The 26,423-nt window shown below is 37.6% G+C and overlaps 1 long non-coding RNA gene across 1 annotated transcript in view; it reads right to left on the bottom strand.

Annotated features, from left to right (window-relative positions):
- Positions 1 to 771: 771 nt before the first annotated feature.
- Positions 772 to 26,423, bottom strand: part of LOC135321575 (uncharacterized) — a 47,784-nt gene continuing 22,132 nt past the window's right edge. The window contains exon 4 of the long non-coding RNA XR_010381440.1: positions 772 to 899. This is a non-coding gene — a long non-coding RNA (uncharacterized LOC135321575). The remainder of the gene's footprint in view (positions 900 to 26,423) is intronic.

Raw genomic sequence — 26,423 nt, 5'->3', positions numbered from 1 at the left:
ATTGTTAAAATAATGCTTATGTAAGGTGTCCCTGCCTTATTCTTGATTTTAATTTAAAAGCTTTTAGTGTGTTAGTTATTATTATGGTTTGCACTATTAGTTTTTTGGTCATCTTTATCATATTTAAGTAGTTATTTTCTATCCTTAAAATTACTAGGAATGCTGAATTTCTGTAAATGCCTTTCAGCTACTATTGACATCATCCACCTTTAACATATTAATCTAGTAAATTATGTTGATAGATTCTTAATGTTGAAGCATCTTTTGTGTCCTTGGGAGAAGTCTTATTAGGACTTGGTATATTTTTCTTTCAGTGCACTAGAGTCAGTTTAATAGTATTTTATTTAGATTTTCTTGGAAAATATATTTTTCTACGATATACTCTAAGTAAAGGATTTGTTTCCATATTTTTCTATGTTCTAGAATAGTTTAAGAAGTTCTTTCTGTCCCAAGGACTTCCTATCTGAAGCATTCAATGTGTCCTATCCTGAAGTGCCCACAGGGATTGAGGCTGGTGTTCATAATATAGCACTGGTCCTCTTTCTATGTCTGTCTTTGCCTATTGTCTTCCTCCTTTTAGTATCTAGTTTGAAAAAAGAAATGAGTTTGAGATTATGTTTCTAAATATCTGTATGAGACATTAAGTAAATAGTCAATAATGACTTCTAACTATTCAATTCATTAGGGAAAAATTACAAATCCTGAATTTTCTTGTTTCACTTAAGTATGGCTTGCAAAAATGTAAATGTTAACAGCAAAGGCACTTAAAAGCTATGTTAAGAACATTTCAAGAAAGAGATGTATTCTACTTCAGAAAGATCACTTTTGTAGGTTGGATTCCCGGGAAAGCAGTCTCTGAGATGGAAGTGTGTTATTAGCAGTCATCCTGAGGGCAGCATCTGTCGGAAAACAGAAGTAAACAGGATTGAGCAGAGGGAAAATTTGGGTTAGGATTCCATGTCAATAAAGGCATAAGCTGACTCCACAGGAAGCTTGAAAGCTGGGTCAGCCTGCCACATTGTCAGCTGGGGCCAGGAAGCTGGGCTTTATATCCTCTCATCGACCTGGCATTGGCTCAGGGGAGCTGGGGCCATGGGAGCAGAGGCTCTTCAGCAGAGAGCAGTCCCTGAGGAGTATTGTCAGCCAACAGCATCTCACAAGTTGGGGAGTAAGTCTTTCAGTCCTGAAGGGGGCTCTTGGTGGGGCACCATGGCACCCACCATAATTGACTGAAGACAGAAACAGTTCTGTTGCATCCTCACATGGTGGAAAGAGAGAGGGAGTCCCTTTTTATAAAAGCACTAATCCCATTCATGAGGGCTTTACCTTCAGACCTGATCACCTCCCAAAGGCCCAACCTTCTAATACCATTACCCTGGGGGTTAAGATTTCAACATGTGAATTCTGGGGAGAATACAAACATTTGGTCCATAACAGAAAGTTCAGGAGAAAGTTGAAGAGAAAGTGAAGAGATTAAGGGAACAAGTAGGTTTCCATAGAAACTTAAATCTTCTGGAGGAACTAAAAATACCCAAACAGGAATACTGAACCACTATCAGTAATCTTTTAAATATCAAGAAAAATACAAATGATGCCTCCTGAATAAATGTTTCTCAAATTTTTTAAATAAAATAAAAAATGGATTTAGAATCCTACAAAATGCTAAGAGTTTGTTTTTTATAAGAATTTCAGAATGGATTAAAAATCAGTCCTACCCATTTAGAAAATCATGTGGAGATGACCAAGAATTAGGTGTACAGCTTCAAGAACAAATGATACTGCCTTTTTTTAGAGAGTTACTAAGGACAGAGAGATCCTTGCCTTTGAATAGCTTCCTGTCTAATTAAGATGACCAGTTTTTTGACTGAATAAATATAAACTATGTGTTTGGTTTAGGATCTTATAGTTAGTCCTGCCTTTAAAAAAGAGCTAACTGTGACTGAGAAAAGCTTTGAATATTCTGGTGATTACATATTAAACTGAGGATGTTTATTGAGTTTTTGTTTCAAACAAATTTACCAAATTTGAGTGGGATTGATTTTGTTTTTATACTACATTGCAAATAGCACCAAAGAGGAATGCACTTTATTTACATGACTTTGGATGCAATGTTTTCATATTTGAAAACCTTTCACCAGGCAATAATTGGGCATAATAAAAAATATCAATTGATGAAAACCCTTTGTACCTAAATCCCACAGTCTTATAAACCTTTATAATATTTAGGAGAGTAAATAGTTTAAATTTTCCCATTTTAGTCTCTTTAAAAACTGTCATTTTTGTAATAACCCATTGCTTACTATATATGAATCTGTCTCATTTTTTTCTTATTTTTATTATCGCATGTCATACAATGTTTCTTGTGAATCAATTTTTCTCACTTAGTATATCTTCTTATTCTTCCCTCAGTCTCCTTTTAGCTTGAAATCAAGAATTTAGAATTCAGTGTGAAGCTCAGACTTTTGTAAATAGAACTACACCCAGGGAGACTTCATTCAGATCTCCAGTGCTCTCCAATTTCTATTATTTTATTGGTTATTAGATTAATGAACAAAATGACCCAAGAGTACTTTAGTACTACATTCAATACTGTGTTATTGAAAATATAAACAAGATTTTAGGGAAAGGTGTAATCTATAGCAAACTATATCCAATTACTAAATAGCATAAAATCCAAGGTGGTTATAATTAGCTTGGTATAATCACAGAGCCTAGCTCAGCATTTTGTGCCCTCAAAAGCTGTGCTGAATAAATAAATGATTTAATTAAACAATTCCTGCAGCTACTTCTTGAGCACTATTGATTTTAGTCTGTACTATTTTATAACAAAAACTGTACTGAAAATAAACAAAAGGCCTTTTGTATAACACAAAAGAATGTTCTAAGTTACCTGAATTAATGTAAGAAACTCACCAACAATTTTAAATTCTAAAACCTTTGAAATTGAGAGCTTCAATCATGTAATACAGACTTTGCTGGATGTTTCACTTGTGACTATGGCCCTATTGAAATTGCATTTATAGAAGAAAAAATTCAGAAGTTTTTTGGTTTGGTTTTTAAGTCCTCCACACTGAACAACCAAGTTTGGAACACTAAATAAGTCTTAAATACAGCCACTTGTCTAAGCTAAATATTTGCCCTGAACAAAGAGAAAATTGAAAAAAGGTTGTATCTAGATGTGCGAGGTCCATTTCATGTAGAATGGTGTCACTTTTGGTAGTTAAGTTTAGAGACATTAGAAAGATGAAAGTTGAGATCCAGAAATATGAGCCAGATACGGTACAGGCAATCGTAAACTGAATTTTGTCCTCTGTAATAATTAGTGTTTTTTTTTTTTTCCTGATCCTTTAAGTGCCAGTAACAGAAACCTACTTAAAATAACCTGAGTTTTAAAAAAGAGGGCTTTCTTTGACTGTTGAAATTTTTTAGGGCCTTCAAGGGCAGGTGGTGTCCTTGAACTTCAGGAAGGACTAGAAGCAGGGACAGAGAAGCCAGCAGGTACCTCCTTGTTTTAGGGGAATTCTTGACCCAAACCCAGCAGAGATACCCATTTTTTAGCTAGTCCTCAACTGTTTCCTTTTACAAAGGAGAGAGTTAGTAATTTAGAACTATAAGAAATAGAGAGTTTTCCCAGGAGGTTTTCAACAAGGATTGCTTTATTGTCTTCTGAAGATTACTTTACATAATAAATAGTAACTACCCACTGGGAAGAAGACTTTCCATCTCCCAATTTTCTCCATCCTGATCACTGGGGACACAAGGGTCCTGCACAACAGGATCAGCACTGAACTTCCTCAGACATTCTCAACAAGCATCAAGTTAGTGGCCCAGACTTGGGACCTAAAGTCACTTTGCTCCAGACTGTGGTTCCTCCACCAACACATATCAAGGGGAAGCTCCACAAATCCTCCTCCTTATCTCCTGGCCACCATCTGTGTCTCTTCTGGGACAATCTCGTTAGCTGTTTATCTTGTTGTTGTCAGGCACCAGAAGAGAACACTCCATGGCTTAGTCATGGGTCCATGGCTTAGTCATGGGTCCTTGACTCTTTTCTGTCTACTCCCATTGCCTGCGTTATTTTTATATAAAGCTTTTGGAAAAATGTGGACTCAAAATAAATTCCAGAGGGCATGAAATCATCATAGGTGAACTAAGGGTCACAAAATTTTGTTCCTAAAAACAAAAGCACAGTCAGGGTATAAGCAAGAGAGAGTATCTATGATGACGGATACTTGAATAGTGGTTTCCTTTCCGATTGAAGAGATTTGACTGGAAACTTGTGACAGGGACATTTCAGGGGGAATAGAAATGTTCTGTATCGCGATTTGGGTATTGGGTATACAAGTACATCTGTCCTACCTCACCACTCACTGAACTGTATTTCTGAGATCTGTGCATAGCATTTCACAATTAAGTGAGGAAAAAAAGGAAGAGTGGATATCAAACATGAAACAAAGATCGCAGAACGGCGCTAGTGATTAGTGAAGCTTGGTGGTGAGTGCTTGAGCATTTGACATACTGTTCTCTATACTTGCTGTGCGTTCAAAACTTTCTGTAATAAAAAGTATTCTAAAAGTTAAGTCAGATTATGTCTCTTTTCCATTTGGGACCCTCCAAAGTCTCCCTATCTCAAAGCTAAGTCCTTACAACAGCCTATAAAGCTCCACAAGGCACTGTAAGAACTGGCCTCCCTGGTTTCCTCTCTTGACCTCATCCCTCATTAATGTCTCCTCCCTCTGCTATAGCCACCCGCTACAGCCACCCGCTACAGCCACTCTTGGGTATTTTTTGAAGGTGCCAGGCATGTGCCCGTAGTTATGTCTTTGTATTGGTTCTTCCATCTGCCTGTTGCTCCCTTTCCCCACATACAACCTTGGCCAATTCCCTTATCTTCTTTAATTCCTGGCAAAAACACCGCTTCCTCAATTAAGCCTACCTTGATATCTATATTTAAAGTGCAAAACCAACCCTTCTCCTCTCTTTCACTTTTTTTCCAAAGCATTAATCACATTTTAACATACATATATTTTACATATTTATTATTTTTACTCTCTCTCTGCCCCTTTGAATGGAGTAGGGTAGGGGGAGGAGAGAAATCTGTGTCTGTCTTATTTACTATCATATCCCAAGTGCCTAGAACAGTACATGGCACATAATTGGTGTTCCGTAAATATCTGGTGAATGAATCAATAATTTCTCAACCTTATTTTGTGAAATTTCCTCCTATGATAGGCAGTGAATATTCCCTACCCTCCATTTTGGAGAGTATACAGAGTGGTTCCTCTGTCCAACCTGGTCACAACCTGGACCATCCTTCTTGGGAGCCTATTACTGACATTACTGTCAATGATGACGGCCATCTAACAACTTTTCTTCTTCAGTTGGGCATTGAGAGGAGAACTTATAGAAATATTAGAAAATACCAAGCATGCAAATATTCTCAGGTTAGAACAAAATATAAAAAAATTTTAAAATAGTTAATGCTTTCGTTTTCTCACCTTGTGTATTAGCCAAGGTTCCAGAGGAACAGAACAAACAGATGTGTGTGTCTCTATCTATTATCTATCTATCTATCTATCTATCTATCTATCTATCTATCTATCTATCTATCTATTTATCTATCTAGATATTTATTTTAAGGGATTGGCCTATGTGATTGTGGAGACATGGTAAGTCCAGCAGACTAGAGACTCAGGGAAGACTTGCAGTCTGAGTCCAACTTAATTCTGAGACCAGCCAGAAGTACCTGGAAGGGTAGAGGAAAATTTTTCCCTCCCCAACAGCAGCATAAACTTTCCAAACCTTAGGCTGTTTCTCTACTGCCAGACTGTCCCAGCGGTAGTTCAATAGGACCACTTCTTTTCCTCAGAGAAAGAAAAGGATTCATTCTTTTCCCACGTTGATCTATCGCTGTTCTTTTTCCTTCTCTCTCTTTTCCATGGTCTCAGTCTCTTCTTGTTTTTTGCTGTCTCTCTGGTTTTTACTCAGACTATGGCTGACTTATTTTTGTTCATATTTGCTGCATTTGCATATCCCCTTTTCTCTTCCTGAGACCAGATTTTTCTGCTTGTCCCTTAAATATACAAGGTGTACTGTATCTGGCCAGCCTCAGCCTGAAATAGCCTCACCTGTAGCTAAGTTTCTACACTCTTTGTATCTGAATACACAATTCCTAAGGAGCAGTCAGATTGATTCAACTTAGTCATGTCTTCTAGTTGTATTTGGTCAAATTGTTTGTTTTTCTTTGGCCAGAATTGGTGATATGTGGGTTGCTCTCCGCTTGATGGGGCTTTGGCAGGGGTCTAAGGTGGGAATGGGGCAGATCTCTAAGAAAGTGTTTCTGCAGAAAAAAAAAAAATCCTGTTAAATTGAGAAATATCTAATAAAGTACTTTTATCTTTGCTAAAGGGTTTAATAATTTAATGCAGCACTTAATATAGTACTTAATGAGATAATATAATAATGTACTAGCAATTTAATAGAACAGACAGCTCTATTATTATTAAGTTTCATTTGTGTTTTTGAATGCAATCAAGTCTATGAAAATAGAGGAAAAAAAACCCTAACGTCCAATATCACAAAAAAATGTAAGTAATAAGTTAATGGGAAAATGAAAACATCTCTTATTTATGAAGCGTTTGTCTTGTGCACACTTGTGCCCCTCTGTATATAGATTTCATACCCAGCATCATAGTTTCCTGATCTGCTCAGGTGAATGTACTCTAACCTCATCAAGATCTTTGATCTCGACTGTCAGGTCTGGTGACCAGAAGGTCAAAGAGCATCCCTTGCATATAAATTTACCATTTGAAAGAGAAATAATAATTTATATTTTTATTTCCAGTCACTCCTCCTGTTGACACCCAGAATGTATTTGACTTTTGGGTCTACAAAGTGTCAGTCACAATGCTAAGGCTTTTATGTGCATGGTCTTATTAAATTTTTGCCAAAAAACTGAGAGCTAATATGATTAAAGATGTTTAATAACTGGTCTGACATTATATAATTAGAAAGGATAAAGGTAAAAATTAAATGCAAGTCTTTTGATTTCATGGGCTGAAGTCTCCATTAATAAATTTTATTGGTTCTCAAGTACTTTGTAAATTAGTATGCTTTAAATGCCTAAAGTCTGTCAGTTTACTACTAAACATTTTCTTGTGCCAGTAAGTAAGGCAGCACTTAAAGAACAGTGGCGTCGATTCAAAAGGACACAAGGACTGATTTCCAGTGGCCAAGTCTGGGAAAATTTGATCATCAAAAAGAAGAATGATACTGAAAGTATTGAATAAAATAAGAATTAGTGAGTCAGTGATAATATAATTAATGAATAAATAAAAAGACAGAAGGGAAAGCGCTTCCTGGCATAGAAATCCAACTAATACAAGTGGAAAGAATGGCAAAGAGAGAAGCATCATTTGACAGTCATCGGAAAAATTATATATTTAGGCAAGAGTTATCAATAGATATTAAAACTAGTGGGAGAAAGTTCAGGGAATAATAGGATATTCACATAGTCTCAACACACCTCCCTCCAAATTACTTTTTTTTTTTTAAAACAAATTACTTCTTGATTACAAAGACAAAGATGATAGCTTGTAAATGCAGAATACCGGCAAATACTTTCTTATCCAAGAGATTAAGATAAATGACACTGTAGTGGAACAAAGTGACAACATGTGCCTCTTGATAGATGTACTGAGAACACAGAGTCACTTCTGTGGTGTTCCTGCCAAAAACACATAAACTGGATCTAACCATGAGGAAATTTGGATACATTTAAATTGGAGGAATTTTCACAAAAGAACTGGCCTTCAAGTGTCAGATGTCACAAACGACAAAGACTGAGGAAATCCTCCAGATGAAAGGAAACTAAAGAGACTGGAATGTTTGAGCTGGAATTATACTATAGAGAATAAGATTGGGACAACTGATGAAATTTCGATAGATCTATAAAGTAAGTAATAATATAGAATAAATATTAATTTCCTGATTTTAATAATTACACTCTGATTAAGTGAGAGAATGTTCTTATTTTTAGGAAACATTCACTGACATATCTAAAAAGTGATGGAACATCCTATTTGCTACTTTTTCTCAAATGGTTCAGAAAAATAATTTGATATAGATAAAGAGGGTGAGGGCATAGGCAAATGGGAGAACATTTGTACTATCTGGCTGAATTATTTGAATTATTCTTGAAATTTCTCTGTTCATTTGAACTTAAAATATAAAATTAAAAGGAAAATAAATCTGTTATAGAGAGGTAAATGTACTTTAGACCCACATTCATATGTGGGTTATTTTCTATGCTATAAACCTAAAATTGGGACTCCTGCTTCAAAGACATGTGGATTTTCTGTTTTATGCCAAATTGCTCTCCAGAGTTGTTTCATCAGTTCACATTTCCAGCAGTATAGAGAATTCCCACTTCTATGAAATTTCTATGACTTTCCCCAAACTTGATACTATTACACTAAAATGTCTGCCACTCTGATAATTATGAAATAGCATTTTGTCATTTTGATTTGCACTCCTCTGATTAGTCTTGATGTCTGAACATATTTTCATGTGTTTTTAGACACTTGAGTTTTTACTTCCATGGATTATCTGTCTAGTCATCTCTCCTGCCCATTCTTAATGTTTCATTTTTGTCTTCTTATCCATGTCTATTTTTTGTGTACTAATCTTCATTTCATATGTAAAATTTTTAAAATGTGTACACATTTGTCTAAAAATGTTTACTGTTGAGGGATGGAATAAGGGTATACAGGCTGAAAGTAACCAATTAAAGCTCACCACTCATGAATCATGTGCTGAATGGATGCTTGGAGGAAACCTGAGGTATCTCCATGGATACTCTCCAGTTCATTTCATAGTAGCACTTCTCAGTAGATTAAAAAAAAATTTATCATCAAGGCTTCCTATTTCCCGATTCTAAATTTTGTGGTAAAATAGTCTCAACCCTATCAATTCTGAAAACCCAACAGAATAATTCAGTTCTAATTCTATCCCTTGCCTCCTGGAAGACATATTTAAATAGCACTCCTAGCAGTTTGTGATTTGCTTTGGGATTTTGTTTCAACGTGTATGTCCCTCCTCTTCCCACCTTCATGAAAGATTAGTTCAGAAAACCAGCTTAAAAATGGTGATTTGATTATTATGGATTTAAAGGGACATAAGAAACGTAGCAGAGTTGTTTTGGAATACAGGACGATTGATCTTTATCTTCCTAAAAGATGTAAGTATAATTTATAAAACTTGATGTCCACAAGCTGAATGAAGATTTGCAGAGGATGGTAATGAACATCTTCAACACTGTACTTCTAAATTAAATATGACATTAATGGGAACCATTTAATGCAGTTCAGCTCTGCTCTGATGGCCATTTTAATTGGATTGCTGCTGCTGTGAATAGAAAAGCTGCTGACAATGTTAGAAAAACTGGGCTTACACTAACGTACCACCTATGAAGATGCTGGATTTGAATTTGAGTGTATAATCAGTCAAATTCACTCCTCATATCCTTCTTTCAGAAGTGCAATTTGATGCAGTGGTCAGACAGACACACAGTGGCTCATTATCAATTCTATGGCCTATGTTTTGATGACAATAGTCTTTTTCCTGAACCAAACTCCTTATCTGCCTGCCTGCTGTGGCTTCTGGTTACATCACATAATTACCAGCCAGCCATTTCATTCTAAGGTGAGGCTTTCTATTGTTGACTATGAGTATTAAATGAGACCAGAGTTAAATACAAAATAGAAAAAGGATGAAGTTCTTGCCAGAAGCAGAAATGACAGTAATAAGTTTCCCCTGATAAAACACGGTCCTATGTAGATTGTTTTTTTTCTTTTCTTTTAAAAAAAGTCTGTATGTTTCAGTTTTATTGAAAAATAACTGACATAAAACATTGTGTAAGTTTTAGGTATACACACATACATATTATGAAATGATTACCACAATGAGGTTAGTTAACAGATCCATTAGCTCACATAATTACTTTTTTTTTCTTTTGGTGAGAACATTTAAGATCTACTCTCTTAACAATTTTCAAATATATAATACAGTATTGTTAACTGTAGTCATCATGCTGTTTACTAGATCGCCAGAACTCATTCATCTTGTAACAGGGGGTTTATACCTTGACCAACATGTCCTACTTTCCACTCTCCTCCTGGCTCTGGCAACCACTATTCCACTCTATCTGTATAAGTTTAGCTTTTTTAGATTCCATATATAAATGAGAACACTCAGGATCTATCTTTCTCTAACTTATTTCACGTAGCATAATGTTCTCAAGGTCCATCTGTTTTGTCATATATAGTAGGATTTCCTTCCTTTTTATGGCTAAGTAATAGTCCACTACACACACACACACACACACACACACACACACACACACACCCCATATCTTCTTTATTCATACACTTCTGGACACTAGGTTATTTTAACATCTTGGCTATTGTGATTAATGCTGCAATGAAAATGAGAGTATAGTTATGGCTTCAAGATAGTGATTTTATTTTCTTTGGATATATGCCCAGAAATGGGATTTCTGTTATTATGATAGTTCTGTTTTTAATTTTTTTGAGGAAATTTCATACTGTTTTCCATAGAGATTGTACCAATTTACACTCACACTAACAGTGCACAAGGATTCTCTTTTCTCCATATCCTTGCCAACATTTATTTTCTGTTCCTGTTGATGGCCATTCTAACAGGTGTAAGGAGATATCTTATTGTGGTTTTGATTTGCATTTCCCTGCTGATTGTTGAGCATTTTTTTTGTTTTGTTGAGCATTTTTTTTTTCATGTATCCATTGGCCATTTGTATGTTTTCTTGGAAAAAAGTTGGTTCAGGTCCTCTGCTTGCTTCTTAATTGGATTATTTGGGGGTTTTTGATAGTGCGTGATGAGAGTTCCTTATATACTGAGGATATTAACCCCTTATCTGATATATGGTTTACAAATATTTTCTCCTATTCCATAGGCTGCCTTTTCATTCTGTTCATCATTTATTTTGCTATGTAGAAGGTTTTTAGTTTGATGTAATCTCACTTGTTTAATTTTGTTTTGTTGCTTGTACTTTTGGTATTATATCCAAAAAATTATTGACAAGACTAATGACAAAGAGCTTTTCCCCAATGTTTTCTTCTAGGAGTTTTATAGTTTTAGGTCTTACATTTAAGTCTTTAATCCATTTTGACTTAATTTTTGTGACTAGTGTAAGATAAGGGTTCAGTTTCATTCCTTTGGATGTGAACATCCAGTTTTCCCAACACTATTTATTAAAGAAACTGTGTTCCCTTCTCAAATATTAGTTGACTGAATATGTGTGACTTTATTTCTGGGTTCTTTATCCTACTGTCTTTGTGTTTTTTGATGGGAGATTTTTAGTCCATTTACATTTAATTATTGATAGGAAAAGACTTATTATTGTCATTTATTTTGTTAATTGTTTTCTAGATTTTTTTTTGTTCCTTTTTTCTTTCTTCCTCTTTTACTATCTTCCTTTGCAATTTATTTTTTGTAGTTCTATGCTATAATTCCTTTCTTTTCATCTCTTATGTAACTACTAGAGATTTTTACTTTGTGGTTACTGTGAGGTTTACAGAAAACATAACAGTCTATTTTAGGCTGATAACTCACCTTCAACTGCATATGAAAACTGCACATGTACTTCTTTTCCTCGCATATTTCATGCTATTGAAGTCACACTTTACATCTTTTTATATTATGTATCCATTAACAAATTATTGTAGCTATAGTTATTTTTAGCTTTTTTAAATTTTTTTTTTTATTTTTAGCTTTATTGTTTTTAAACTTTTATACTAGAGATGTAAGTAATTTATACACCACCATTATGGTATTAGGGTATTCTGAATTTGACTATATATTTACCTGTACCAGTGAGTTTTATTTTAATATGTTTTCATGTTGTTACTAAGTGTCCTTTTATTTCAGCTTAACAAACTCCCTTTACATTTCTTCTTTTTTTAACGGGAGTGTAGTCAGTTCACAATATTGTGTCCTTTTAGCCTTTCTTGTAAGAAGATCTGTGGTAAAGTGCCCTAGCTTTTGTTTGTCTGGGAATGTCTTTCTCTCTCCTTCATCTCTGAAGGATGTTTCTTGTAGGTATACTATTCTTGTTTGGCAGTTTTTCTTTCAGTATTTCTTTCAGTACATCCCACTCCCTCCTGCCTTCAAGGCTTCTGCAGAGAAATCCACTGATAGCCTGATGAGAACTCCCTTGTATGTGCTGAGTCATTTTCTCTTGTGATTCTCAAAATCCTCTGCTTGTCTTTTACTTTTAAAAGGGTGTCTTGGAGTGATCGTCTCTGGGTTGATCCTGCTTGTAGTTTGAGCTTCCTGTACCTGGATATCCATATCTCATCCAAAATTTGGGAAGTTTTTGGCTATTATTATGCCAAATAACCCTTCTGCCCCTTTCTTTCTCTCTCTTTCTTCTCCCTCTGGGATTTCCATGACTCAAATGTTTGTTCATTTGGTGGTGACCCATAAGTCACATACATTTTCTTCACTCTTTTTCTTTCTGTCCCTCTAACTAGCTCATTTCAAATAATCTGTTTTTGAGTTTGCTGATTCTTTTATTCTTTATGATTAAGTCTATTGTTAAAACTCCCTATTGAATTTTTCAGCTCTGGCATTGTTATTCATCAGCTCCTGGCTTTTAGTTTGTTTCCTTTATGTGGCTTCTGTTTCTTTAGTAAATGTATCATTCTGTTTGTGCATTGTTTTCCTGACATTCTTTGGTTGTCTTTCCATGTTCTCTTGCATTTCATTCGATCTCTTTAAGATGATTATTTTGTCAGGTAAATTGTAGATCTCCATTTCTTTGAGGTCATTTTCTGCAGCTTTATAAACTTCCTTTGGTGGTGTCATATTTGCCTGATTCTTTGTGATTTATGTAGCCTTGCTTTCGGTCTATGTATTTGAAGGAGCAAATTCCTCTTCCGACCCTTATAGCCTGATTTTAGCAGGCAAAAACCTTTTCTTGCTGGGATTACCTCTGAAATCACAGTCCTACTGGGTTAGAGCCAGTTATGGAGCTGTTGCTGGATCTGCAGTGTGATCCGCAGTTTACTTGTTACCAGAGGCTTAGGTGGGTGTGGATTCTGTCTGGTCCCTGGGTGGACGAGACTGCCTCCAGGACCTTGTTCAGTAGGGTGGCACTGGAACATGAGTCTACTTCAGGATCCACAGCTGGAGCTTCAGTCAGTGGGCCTGTTACCAGGTGGGTGATGTGTGTGACTCCCACCAAGTCCCTGGGAAGGCTGCAGTCTGGTTACTGGAGGGGCCCCTGTGTGGGCAAGAATAGCTCTCGGCCATGGTTGAGTAGGCCTTGATCCAAGCCCCAGGGCCATTTTAGATTCCACAGCCAAAATTAAGGTCTGCAGACATGGCTCTAGAGGAACAGGGGGTCATGTCTCTCACCAGGTTCCTGGGTGACTGGCCTGGTCCCTAACATGGCTGGACGAGCTGGAGCCAAGTATAGGGCCCTTTCAGGATCTCCTGCGTTGCAGATATGAGTGTCTCCCACCTGCAGATCATTCTTTCAAAATCAGTTTTGAACTCTCCTTTCTAAATCTTAAAAAATAAAGCACCAGAAATACATAAAATTATTTCTTTAATTCCAAAGAATAATAATCAGGACTATTATTTTATTTAGTTTGCTTCTGAAAGAAGTTATTGAATTGAACATTAATTTATAAACTTAGGGCTATAACCAACTGGGAGAACTACACTAGACTAGAGTATTCAGGTCAGAAATGGTCATTCTGGAGATTGTTGAAAAGCTGTTTTCTAGTATATCACGATTTTTTTGTGTTAAATTACTTTTACCCTAAGTCATATGGGTGGTTACACCCAGTTTACAACTTTACCTCAATATAATTATTCCTTTAGTATTATTTGGAATTGACTATTCATGATCATGAATTGCTTGTAAAAACTCTTGGGGATATATTTAATAATGGAGAAACCCTTACACACACATGCACACACACACACAAAACCATTGTATATTATTTAAACATTGCTTATATTTCTTTAACACCATGAAAATATACAAATAATTTTCTTTCTTTTTTTTTTCAGATTATTAATGCAGGCCACTTTACTGTTGAAATAACAGTCATAGTCAGAAGCCAAAGGCTGTTTCTACCAAAGGCTGCTGCTGCCAAAGGCTGCTGCTTTTTGTACAACCAAATGATTTTTTAAAAATTTGATTAGTTTGAAAATTAAGTCACCATTTTTCATCTTCTTTTCATATACACAAATTTAATACAGTGCTAGATACATGGTTCTAATGGCACTGCTTCAGAACAGGGGTGCTGCTACTTAAATTGCATCTTTCATTGTCATTTAATTTCCACTCCTAAGGAGGCAACCGTTACATGTGTAAGTGATAATAGGAATGGCATCTGATAAATGTTCTATCAAATGCATCCACATAAACGAGAATTGCTCGTTATCTGATTGGAATTCCTTCTTCTAATGGCAGCTACCAAAGTGTCAGATAAGATGGAATAGCTGGGCAGGTGGTGTGAATGCAGCGTAATGAAGGATGCTGAGTCAGAGATGGTGGATTTTCTAGGGAAATAGAATGACTCAGAAATGTGAGAGTGACAATTGCCTTTGGCCAGTATTGGTTTAGGTCTAGAAACCTTCCCAAGGATAAATGAGATTGATGGTTCTCAAAGTGAGAACCCCTCACCAACAGTATTAACATCACTTGGGAAATTCTCATAAATACAAATTCTTGGGCCACTGAATCTGAAATTCTGGTGTGTAGATATGTTTGAACAAGCCCTCTGGTGATTCTGCTGGACTCTCAAGTTTGAAAACTACTGGTGTAGAAGAAGCAATGATTTTCCAAAGAAAGGAATGGGGACTTGACTGGAAGCTCAATTGGGAAGGAGCTGGGTAAGTGCTGGGAAAAGCAGAATCACGCCCAGTGGCCGTGCAAAGTGTGCAGAGACTGACGTGTGATCTGTGGCTGAACGCAGGGTTATAGTTGTCTAGCCATGGTCAGTTTAATAGCTCTGAAAGAGAAAAACTGTGATACAAATGATAAGGAACATTTGAGATTTTTTTCTGATGAAATTACAGTCATAAATCTGGCCAAGCTTCATTGAGACAATTGACATGCACTAATGTTATTTAAAACATTTGCTCTAATTTGGACAATCTCAGGCATTTACAATAAATTAAACAAAGTACCTGTCTTAGGCAAAATACGACTTCTGAGCATGTAACTAAGAAACTCCTCTCAGAGAATATACAACCCTGCAAGAGTCTCTAAAATCAGCCACTTAATTCAGAAATATTTTACAGGCTTATCATGTCACATTGACATAATGAGAGCAAATAAAAAAAAAAAAAAGAAAAACAGGCTACAGCATAAATGCATATTTACTGCAAATTCTGCACACCTATGCAGAATATGAGAAAATTGCTAGCTTTCCTATAATTGTAGAGGATTATCACAATTTAAAATTGTAAAAGTACCACATGAATTAAACTAAAACGCCATTTAGCAGATTTTTCCAAGTTATGAGTCTAAAAATTACTTCCCTTTATTAGCATTACATAAATTAGTTTCAATAGGGAAGATATTTTAGCTGTATTTTTACTAAAATGTGAAACTTTATTCATATCAGACATAGACAAACACTATTAAAATTATTCTAAAAAAATTGTCATCAAATCAAGAAGTTATACATGAATATGGAGAGAATGCTGTCAGTTTGACTGAAGCTTGTAGGTGATTTTTCAGTATCTTCTGGGTAGGTTGAATATTTATATAGCTAAACAGCTAGGAAGCTGTATTAACCAGTTTAAATGGCGATGACATTAAGATTGTTATATATTTAACATCCGCTTTGGAACTTAAAGCACTTTTTCATGACTAACAAAAATGACACTGGCTTCCTCGCACTCATGCTATTTGAATCACTTACTTCTCCTTTTATCTTGAATCTGAGATGCTGCCTGATATGAGTCCTGGTGTCTGGTTGTCCCTTGGAATATATCTCTGGTTTCTGTGCTTAACATACATCAATGGGGTTATTTCACCTTTATATTAAAAACTATGCTACATTTTGTGTTGGAAATTTCCCACTGTCCATCCTCAATTAATTTTCTATTCTTCCTCATCCTGCTCTGTTCCCCAGGAAGCTGATCAGTATAAACTGCATCACTCCAGCTGACTGCTTACTCTCTGGCATTGGTTTGCATTCAGCCAGCGGGGAGCATGGGCAGGAGAGAAAAGTGGACAAGGAGGGTGAAGTCCAAGAATTGATTCCCTCTGGCCCCTTCCTGTTAGGCTGGGACCAGTTGGCTGCATTCTCTACCAAAGGCCATAGTCTTTGGATGGCCTTCTCCTGCACTTACTCTCTCGGGCTCCCTTAATTAATCCCTTCTTTCCCCTTGTTTCTGTAAACGCTGCTAAACTGTCCTCAGTTACCCATGCACACGGGCCATCTCTTTCCTCAGAGACCTTGACTGTTACGATTGTTGACAGACGCCTGCTGGGCACATGACAGCCAAAGAGACAGTGCAGTATCCAAGCCACAGCATTTCTTTCTCTTGCCCTTTCGCTGGTTTTCAGGAAGTCAGAGGTGTTTGTATCACAATGACATGTCTAATTCTAGTCTTAGCGAAGCAAAATAAATGCCACTGAGTAGAAGTATTCAAGCCCTTTAACTTGATAGGACAATCAACTGATGCAAGCCATGGCGCCTCATGTCTGTAGAGCACTTTGTAGCTTATTAGATGCTCTCACACACATAATCTCTCATGTCCGGGAAATGATGATAAAAGAAAGAGAAAACTTGACTTCATAACTTTACAGCTTGGGTACAGTGTTTTTGTCTTTGCAGAACATCTTGTTCCATAGCTCTGGATGTAGCCATTTCAATGTATACAAAGCTCACGCATATGTAACGTCTCTTAGTAAGCATTCAGTAAATGATGGTTCCTTTCTCTAATTCCACATGCAGCATCTAATTTTGCTATCGTGTTGAATGGTATCTAGATAATTGCTTGGATTTTAAAATTTCAAGCAAATGTTCTATGCTGATGGAGCTTGCGATGTAGTTGGGAGGTAAGTTATATACTGTTATTTTCCTGCTTATTTAAATCATCACCTGAAAACTTAGTGGCTTAAAAAACAATAATCATTTATTATATTTCCCAACTTCTGTGAGTCAGGAGTCTGGAAGAGGCTTGGCTAGATCATTACAGCTCAGTCCTCTCATGTGGCTGCTCATTGCATCTAGATTCTGGATGAAGGATCCGTTTCGCAAGTAGCTCTCACACATGGCTTGCAAGCTGATGCTGGTAAATTGGTTCCTCTCCACGTGGCTGTGTGAGTGTCCTTATGACACTTCTTCCAAGTGAGTGATCCAGGAGAGCAAGGCTAAGTCATAATGCTTCTTGTGAACTAGTCTGGAACTCACACTGTCACATCTGCTCTGTTGGTCACAAAGGCCAGCCCTGATCCAGTATCTACAAGGGTGTAGATATTGGGAGTTGTCTTGGATAACTGCTCCCATATACACTTAGAAAACAAAACAATTATGAGATTACATATCCAAATGAGGGTGATTGAGAACTCTACAAAGAGTCAAAAGAGGGAGATCAATGGGAATTGGACCTGTAGAGGAGGCCCAGGGGATGAGGTGCTACTAGGTTGGGAATGGTAGGATTTGTAAATGTGGAGCAGGAGGGAAACATGGGGGAACAAGAGCTTTCCCGGACAATGTAACAAAGCAAAGATGGCCAAGTATAGTGTGTCTGGGTATTCCTAAAGATGAGTGGTGGGAGGTCTTGAAAGTGAATGGGAACCACATTAGGAATTGGAATTTAATCCTTGCAGGCAATAGAAAAGCATGTAACTGACATAATGAAATTAATACTGTAAGATGAAGCAGCTAGTAAAGAACTTATTGGAGTAGGATAGTAAGGAATCCTTTGGAATATTAAAATTCGAAGGAATAAAGACCTAAAGTAAGTTATTATTGGTAGATGGATGTGATGGAGGAGATGAAGGATTAGCTGTCAGGGACATTCAGGAAGAAGAATTAACAAGGATTAATTGTGGACAATGTCCACATTGACTTCATGTCTTCAAACCCAAGTAACCCAGAGAATGAGGATGTCAGTGGTGAGAACCAGAGAAGCTAGTTTTCAGGGCTTGGATCAGGTGATAAGATGTTCTTGGACAAGTTAAGACGTCGGAGGTAGGACCACAAAGGAAATTAAAAATGGCATCATTTGTAGCACCTGTTATTTGACTCTCGCTAGCCACATCCCTAATTTTTTAGACAAAAAGTTGGTCCACTGAAAATGGTTCTTGTTATGAATACTGTATTTCAGACAGCTCCAGCAGACACTGACCAGATCACTTCAATAATATCACAATTTGAATTTCATAGTCAGGAAAGATGGCAGTGAAAAAAGGAAACTAAGAGAGAGATGTGGAATTTTAATCTGTTTGATGAACTGGTGAGGCTTGACAATTGTTTACATTTCCTTTATGAAAATGTGTGCAACAGAATCATTAATTCAGTTACTAATGATCGTTAATTCTGAAACTGAAGCCGAAAGGGCTACTGTGACTTGAGCAGCGTTATTTACTAGTTAGTGCTCAGTACTCAAGTCTCATGAGTATATAAGAGCCCAACTCTTTCTATGATGATCATATACATTTCTTAAGACATTTATTTTTAACTGATATAGGAAAAGTCCAAATATGACAAGTTTCCTTTGTTACTGCTCCTGGAAAAAATGACTTGATTGATTTAAAGATAGAAACAGTTATTATCAAAATATATTTGCTAAATATCTAATTATACCAAGACCTGAGCCATAAATACTTGAAACGGTTCAAATACACTTGCTAACAAAATATGATCAATTTTATAATACTGGTACAGAAGGGAGATGTGTTGGAGATTGTAAAAGAAAATCAGTTAAATTTGGAAAAGGACAGAGATGAGGTGTGAGGATGCTTGGAACACATTAGGACATATAATACTTACAAGCCCAGCATTTAGAAGTATTTTACTCTGAAAATTTCAAACATAAACAATCATACAGTGAAACCCATGTACCATCATCTAGCTACAAAAAATCACTCAGCCACATATGCCAAGCATTTTATGTATGTTACTTTATATTAATACTCAAAGAGGATAAAACTTTGACCAAGAATATACAATTAGTAGGTGGTACAGCTGGGATTTGAATTCATGTCTGTATGACTTGAAACACTCTGGTTCTTTCTCAAATAGTATAAGCAGAGCAAGGAGAAGATGTAACCTCCAAAAACACCTTCACAGGTAGAATGTTGGCCTAACAAAAGATTTTATCCTTACCTCGGCGATGCTGGCACACGATATTATTTAGATTGTGCGTAGAATAAACATAATTTTGAATCCATGCATATTTGAAAATTAAAGTACACATAATATATTCACATTCCTGACAAATATCTCATAGATGTATCTGGAATTTCATAGGCATCTTACAAAAGCTTATTGAACCAAATACAAGTACATTCACGGGAGTAAAAAAAAAAGAGTGGGTAAATCACATCCCTGTCATGTCAACAGATTCTGCAGATAAAAACTAAATTAATTTTTCTTCTCTACTGAATTCCAATAACTCTTAGCATTATTCTTGAACACTGACTTTGACCCCTTAATTAGATTATTTTAAAGTATAAGGGATCATGTCTGATTTCCATTTTGCCTCTCTCATAGAGCCCAGAACTGTGTTCAACACATAATCAGAACTCAGTGTATTTGCAGAGGAATTCAACAAGCTGATGGAGGCTAAGATTCTTGTTCATTTCTCATCCACTCCATTGCCTCTATCAACAGGGAGAAACGTATAACTTCTGTCGAAACTGTCATTTGAAATAAATGAGCATCCTGTTGTACTTGTCATAGTTAGAGGATGCAGGGAAATGTGTTTTCACAATAGGCCTGGAGATTTGCCTGTGACTGTTGCTAAGGCAACAGAAGGAAGGGAAGGCATCTGGGGTCCTCGGCTGCCTGGTGCCCCTGGGGTGGTTTTTTGAACCCTACCATTGCTCTATCAGTTGCTTCCACCTCATCAGACATATGGGATTTTATGGTAATTTAAACATAGGGACAAATGCCAGGGTTTGCTCTTTATGTCTTATCAATTTTCTGTTTTACTAAGGTTGGTGAAATCAACAGTGACTGTAAAGAAGGAATAGCGTAAGAACAATGCAGTGCATCGGGGATAAATGATTCTCATTTTGAAGGTCACTACACAAGATCACTTTCAATGAAATGATGCTGCTAAATACAGAGAATTTCTGGAGGGAGGTACTTGGAAGTCAGGGAGAAAACTTTGTGAAGACTTAGCTATCTGACTGTATTTCAGAGCATAATTTCTCACCAAGAGCAGGCCAAATTATTTTCATAAGTATTCATGGGGGCCATTAAAGGTTTATGACAACTTTATATAATGAAGACTTAAATTTTTATTATGCAGTTTGAAATTACCACCATGCCCTGTAAAGTTAAATCCAGCACTTGAAGAAAAGCAGGGTCAAAGTCTTATGAATCTTACTCATAGAATCTTAATAAACAAATTAGGAAGACCTCAAAGACATGTGGTCTAACTTCCACCCTACACTTGAATCCTCTCCACCAATGGATCCTCTAAGTACTCAGTGTGATCCTGTGACCTTTCTGGAAATATACTCTTATCAGGATGCTAGGAACTCCGCATGAGGTGAAATTCCATGAATTCTGATTTTGAAATTCGGTATTTCATTAAGAAAAAGATTCACTATATGTGTGTGTTATGTAAGCACAATGGAATATTATTTAGCCATGAGAAAAGAGGATATCCTGCCATTTGTGACAACATGGATGAAACTTGAGCACTTTATGCTAAGTGACATAAGTCAGAGAGAGAAAGGCAAGTACTGTATGATATCGCTAATCTGTGGCATCTAAAAAAGTCAAACTCTTAAAACACAGAGAGTAAAATGGTGGCTACCAAGGGATGAGGGGTGGAGGGATGAGATTTATGTTGCTCAAGAAAACAAGCTAGAAAATAAGCCACAGAGATCTAATGCACAGTGTGATGAATATAGACAGTGTTGTACTACAATCATCAACCGTGCTGAGACTGAAACTTAGCTCTCCCATCCACTAAAAAGAAAGGGTAATTATGTAACATGATAGAAGTGCTAAATATTGCTACCCTGGCAATCATATTACAATATATAAATGTATCAAATTAGCATATCATATACCTTAAATTTACACAATGTTGTATGTCAAATATATTCAATTAAAAAATATATGTCCTTCCTTATACTGAGATAAAATATTGCCCCTGTAATGTTTATCCATTGGCCATAGTTATAAGGCCTTAGGGCCACAAAATCAAGTGTTTTTTCAGATAAAAACTTCTCGCTACTAGGCTGACTCACTTATATTCTTCTCCTGGGTCTCTGCGAGGAAAGGGGTGTGGTGGTGGGTTGTTCAGGCAGTCTCCTCCCCTTTTTCCTTCCTTATACTGCTCCTACCCCATCTGTCTCTATGTAGCCTCTCCCTTCTCCCTAAAAGTGGATTGGCTAGTAGAGAAGACTGGTAAAACCAGGAAAGGGTTACCTGATGGGTACTGCCATGATCTGGCACTGGTACTGTCTGGGCTGGATGCTGCTGGAGTCCTATTACTCCTCCAGGTTAGCCTCTCGGGCAGGATCAAAATGACTCCCAGCCAGCTCTTTCCACATTTCCACCTTCAGCACAAGTACAGCCACTCCCAGTGCAGCCCTTCCTGCTCTGCTGTCCTGGACAGCTGGCCAGCCACAATCCTGCCTTTTGGCTTTTTTAGATGTGGGTCTGCTACCAGTCTCTGAAGCTTACAGAGTCTAGATTTCCAAGGTAAGCCTTCCAAGTGGCTTTCTTGAAGTCCATCTGTCTCTGCCGATGTGAGGGGTAAGCACAAGTACCTTCCGCCCTGACCCCTGGGAAGGATGGAGTGGCAAAGAATGTCATGGCACTCAATTAGCTTCTTCTGAAGAAATTATGTCAGAACCAGGCTGGCCTCTTTGTGACATCAGCCTCCTATACACCACTAGATTTTTTTTGTCTTCTCTTTTATTTTCCTTCTAATTCCTGCATAGAGGATCAATCATCATATTTTGAAATATTAAAGGGGGACTTAGTACCTCTGTTTTTCCCTCCTTCTTTGAGACTTTAGTCAAAACTAAGGCAGAGAGAGTCCTGTTTTAACATCCTATTGCATAAATGTCACACTTCACTCTCTTGCTCTTCTCTGTCCTTGAGCTGCACGTTCAATTTGAGTGGCGAATTCCTCTGCACAGTGCTTTCCTCCTTAGCCCCTTGTCCATCCAATAATTTCTCCTTGCTGGATTGCCTACCTTTGAAAATATCCTACCCTTCCCTCAGTTCACTTAACTGCCCCCCGTCTCTGTTTTGTTTCAGCATTTTTTTTTTAGTGTCTCATTCTAGAAAGTTACATGATGGCTTTCTACAAATCTAAAAAAAATTATTTTTTTAAAACATTTTTCGAAGACCTCATTGGATTCACTTTCTCTCCCTGTATCCTAATTTGTCCCCTGTTTCCTGTTCACTCTGCTCATTCACTCCACTTAGGCTCTGTCCTTTGTCAAAACTGGGCCTTGCTCTCACCACACTGTCACCTCTGCCATAAACCCCAGGTACTCACTAAATACCTACTGAGTATTAAGCACTTTTCTGCCAACATGCAAGATCAGGGCAGTTTAAGGTCTGCCCTTAAGGAGTTTCACTTTCATTTGTTAGGACAGAACACATCAAAAAAATGGAGAACATTCAATATGTTAAAATATGTGATCTGACAATGTGCAGGGTTTCACTTGGACCATGAAGTTGGCTTTCATACAGTTTAAAAAGATTCCAGTATCTTTCCTGATACGTGAGGGTTTCCTATGTTGTTCACAGAAGGACAACCTATTTTACTCTGGCATTTTTTGATCATGTAAGGTCCACAGAAGTACCTGCTCTAGCCTTCTACTACTAATATAAATTTTCCCTAAACATATACATGAGATACGTTTAAAAATTTTTTTAAATTGGTATAGCCAATTTACCATGTTGTGGTAGTTTCTGTTGTACAGTATAGTGATTCTGTTATACATTTATATGCTACTTTTTCATATTCTTTTTCATTATAGGTTATTACAAGATATCGAATATAGTTCCCAGTGCTATACAGTAAGACCTTGTTGTTTATCTGTTTTATATATAGTAATTCATATCTGCAAATCTCGAACTTCCAATTTATCCCTCCCCATCCCCTTGCCCCCCGGTAACCATAAGTTTGTTTTTCATGCCTGTGAGTCTGTCTCTGTTTTGTAAATAAGTTCATTTATGTCATTCTTAGAATTTAGGTTTTATGTACATTAGTTAAATCATCTTACTTCCAGTTATATCCATGCTTGATATTTAGCATCTAAATTGTTGGATAAAGAATCAGGTTCTTATTGTTTTTCATTCTTTTCCAGCATATAGACTCATTAGACTGTGATGATGATAATGTTCATGACAATAATGACACCTCCCATTTGCATTGCATTTTCCAAAGTACTGTCAGGTACATCATCTTTTTTGATTCTAAAAATGCACCTGAGATGATTATGACTGCTCTCTACACGGCTGAGCCTCCCACAGCCCATAATAGCTCCTCTGCCGCCTACAGGCTCTGCCATCGACACTCCATGGAGAGCTACTGCCCTAAGTTCTGGTGCTCAGGTAAATCTCCAAGCTCCAAGCCCAGCTGTTTGTGTTTCTCTGCCCCTAATTGCAAAGCTGCTGATTTAATTCTCATTCTTACTCTTGACCTCTTTTTTCAGACCCGACCAGGTCGCTTGCTTCTCGGGCCTGCCTTACTCCAGAATTCGAATTTTGGTTCCACTTTGCTCTGTGCCCTAAAGCCAGGTGTCATCACCACCCACTCTCAGCTCTAGAGCTTGAATTTGCTGTCTTGACCCTGCTCACCTAGGGAGGGAGGTCCTCAGTGTAACTGCCAACATAAGGGGTAATCTAGAACCCCCAGTCTACAGACCCTACGGGAGTTACCACTTTCTTCCCACAAGGAAGCATGACTCCAGGACATAAGACCCTCAGTGAAGTCAGCCTGCAATCTGAAGGCCCACAGTTGGTGTTCTGTTTAATGGAGATTTGTTATTGGCACAGAATGAAGACAGCTTTCCAACATTTCTGATGATATTACAGCGTGACAATGTGGGACTATGTTAGGTGATGTCCAATTCCACAAGTTGGATTTTCCTCAATACTTTTTCTTATGAAACCTGACCACTACTACCCCAGCTTTTGTTTCAGAAAGGATTATTAGAAACAGCTCTAGTTTTCATGAATTCTTCCTATTACCCAAAAGGAGAACACATTGAGCAACAGGGGTGCCAGTGACTTGCTGGGATCAAAAACCGAGCAGCTAAATACGGGGATGCCAGGAAGCCTGAAGGTCAGGGATAATGTTGGGGGATCAGACAGCTGAGCGTTACTTCTATGGGGAGAGTTTGCACACAGGATGTCTTTAGCCTGGACAAAGGTATTTCTATTTTGGAATAAGTTGTCCCATATTTCCTTAGGGGAAACTGTTCAGAATGCTTTTATTTACAATTTCAGAGCATTACCGGATGTGTTTATATTCTTATTATTAAAATATAGTGATTTGTTACAAAATAAGCAAACCAACAACATTATGGATGTGATTTATGTTCAGGAGTTGTGGGAAATATAAATTGATTTCTTTGGGTTTTTTTTTATTGTGACTCTATTCCCAGAGAAAGTGAACTTTGTGAAAAGAATGGTAAAATAATGATATAAAAAAAAAACCAAACCCACAACCTATAAAAAGAGTTCCTACAAGATGTTTGGAGGATGGAAAAATTCCCTCTGTTGAGGAATGGAACCTCCTCTTCTAATGGTTGCAATCACCCTGTCCAGCCAAGCAGGCTGCGCGTGGGCTGAGGTGACGCTCAGATGGGGTTGGCGTCACCCGCGAAGCTTAGGAAGCTTGTCAGAGTGCTGTGCAGCCTGGAGTTTAGACAAGATTTCCCAGAGGTTGTAGTTGTTCTTCACTTATTTCAATTTGGCTTTCTCCTTAGCTGGCTCCTACTTAGCGTTTCAAGCTCATGTTACTATCCTGGTTTCCAATAGTAGCAAATCCTAAGGTAGTCTATGAAACGGTACCGCTATGCTTTACATGGAAAAAAAAAAAAAAAAAAGCATACTTTTGCATCTCCTGCCGTGGAATATGGCTCTAAAATTGGCAGTCTCACAAATGCCTTGACCCTTTAACATTCCAGGCAGCTGGTCTGTCACTTTCCTTTCATTATATAGCTTTTAAAAAATGGCGTACTGAGTCAATCAGGCTCGGGGGCTGAAATTCTCTTCAGTAAGTGTGTTTTTTCATAGCAGAGTGCAATCATAAATGCAGGGAAAAGAATATAGCCCTCCCAGAAAAGAGCTGTAAGATGCATTTTCTAGCTGGGGCTCCAATATAATTTGACTCTAAGTGCAGCTCAAGGCAATCACTTACCAATTCTCATCGCTCATTTTTATATTCATATTTGTTTGATATTGTCTTAAACCTCAGGGAGTGACTTTTTCCTCTCAATTTAGACTTTGCTCCCATCCTATCAACCTTCTGCCTATTTCACCTCGCCACACACATGAATCAGCGACACCCAGACCCCACGCCTGAACCCTGATCAGTGACAGTCCCCCCTGTGGTCACACACCCTGTGGCCACTCACAGCTATGTCCCACACACCAAGAAAGTGGCTCTTTGACATGACAGCTTCCAGTTGCTGAACCATCTCATGCCCCAACCTCCTTCAGCTCCTTCCGGTGCCACCGTCCACCTGGACACCCCATAATCAAAATGTAAAACTGCCTTTGCACCACACTCCCTAATAGCTCTCCACTGCCACTCGGTCTCCCACCACCCAGTTCCAGTTTCTGTTCCCTTCACTCAGCCCCACGGAAGAACAGCAGAGCTAGCAGACAGTGGTCTAGTCCCCTGGCCTGGCCCTTGAACATTCGGGCTTTTTTCTAGGGTTGATGGGCTCCTCAGCAACCTTGACATTACCTCTAATCGGCTGCAGACTGGCTCCAACGCTCAATGTTCTAAACAGAAAAGAACTGGCATGAATTGCCATGAATTCTTCCTCTCCAGTGCGAAATGTTTTCTGTTCAGTTTTCGTTCGCTCTTATTGTATTCCTTTCTATAAAGCTTCTTTCCAGGAATACCTCCTCCACTGTGTGCTTAGTCCCATTGATCTGGCAGAGGCTCAGGGGAAGGGGGATTCAAGT

Source organism: Camelus dromedarius, chromosome 6 (genome assembly GCF_036321535.1).
Source record: "Camelus dromedarius isolate mCamDro1 chromosome 6, mCamDro1.pat, whole genome shotgun sequence".
In the NCBI taxonomy this organism is placed as follows: Eukaryota; Metazoa; Chordata; class Mammalia; order Artiodactyla; family Camelidae; genus Camelus; species Camelus dromedarius.
This window is presented reverse-complemented; position numbering and strand designations above follow the sequence as displayed.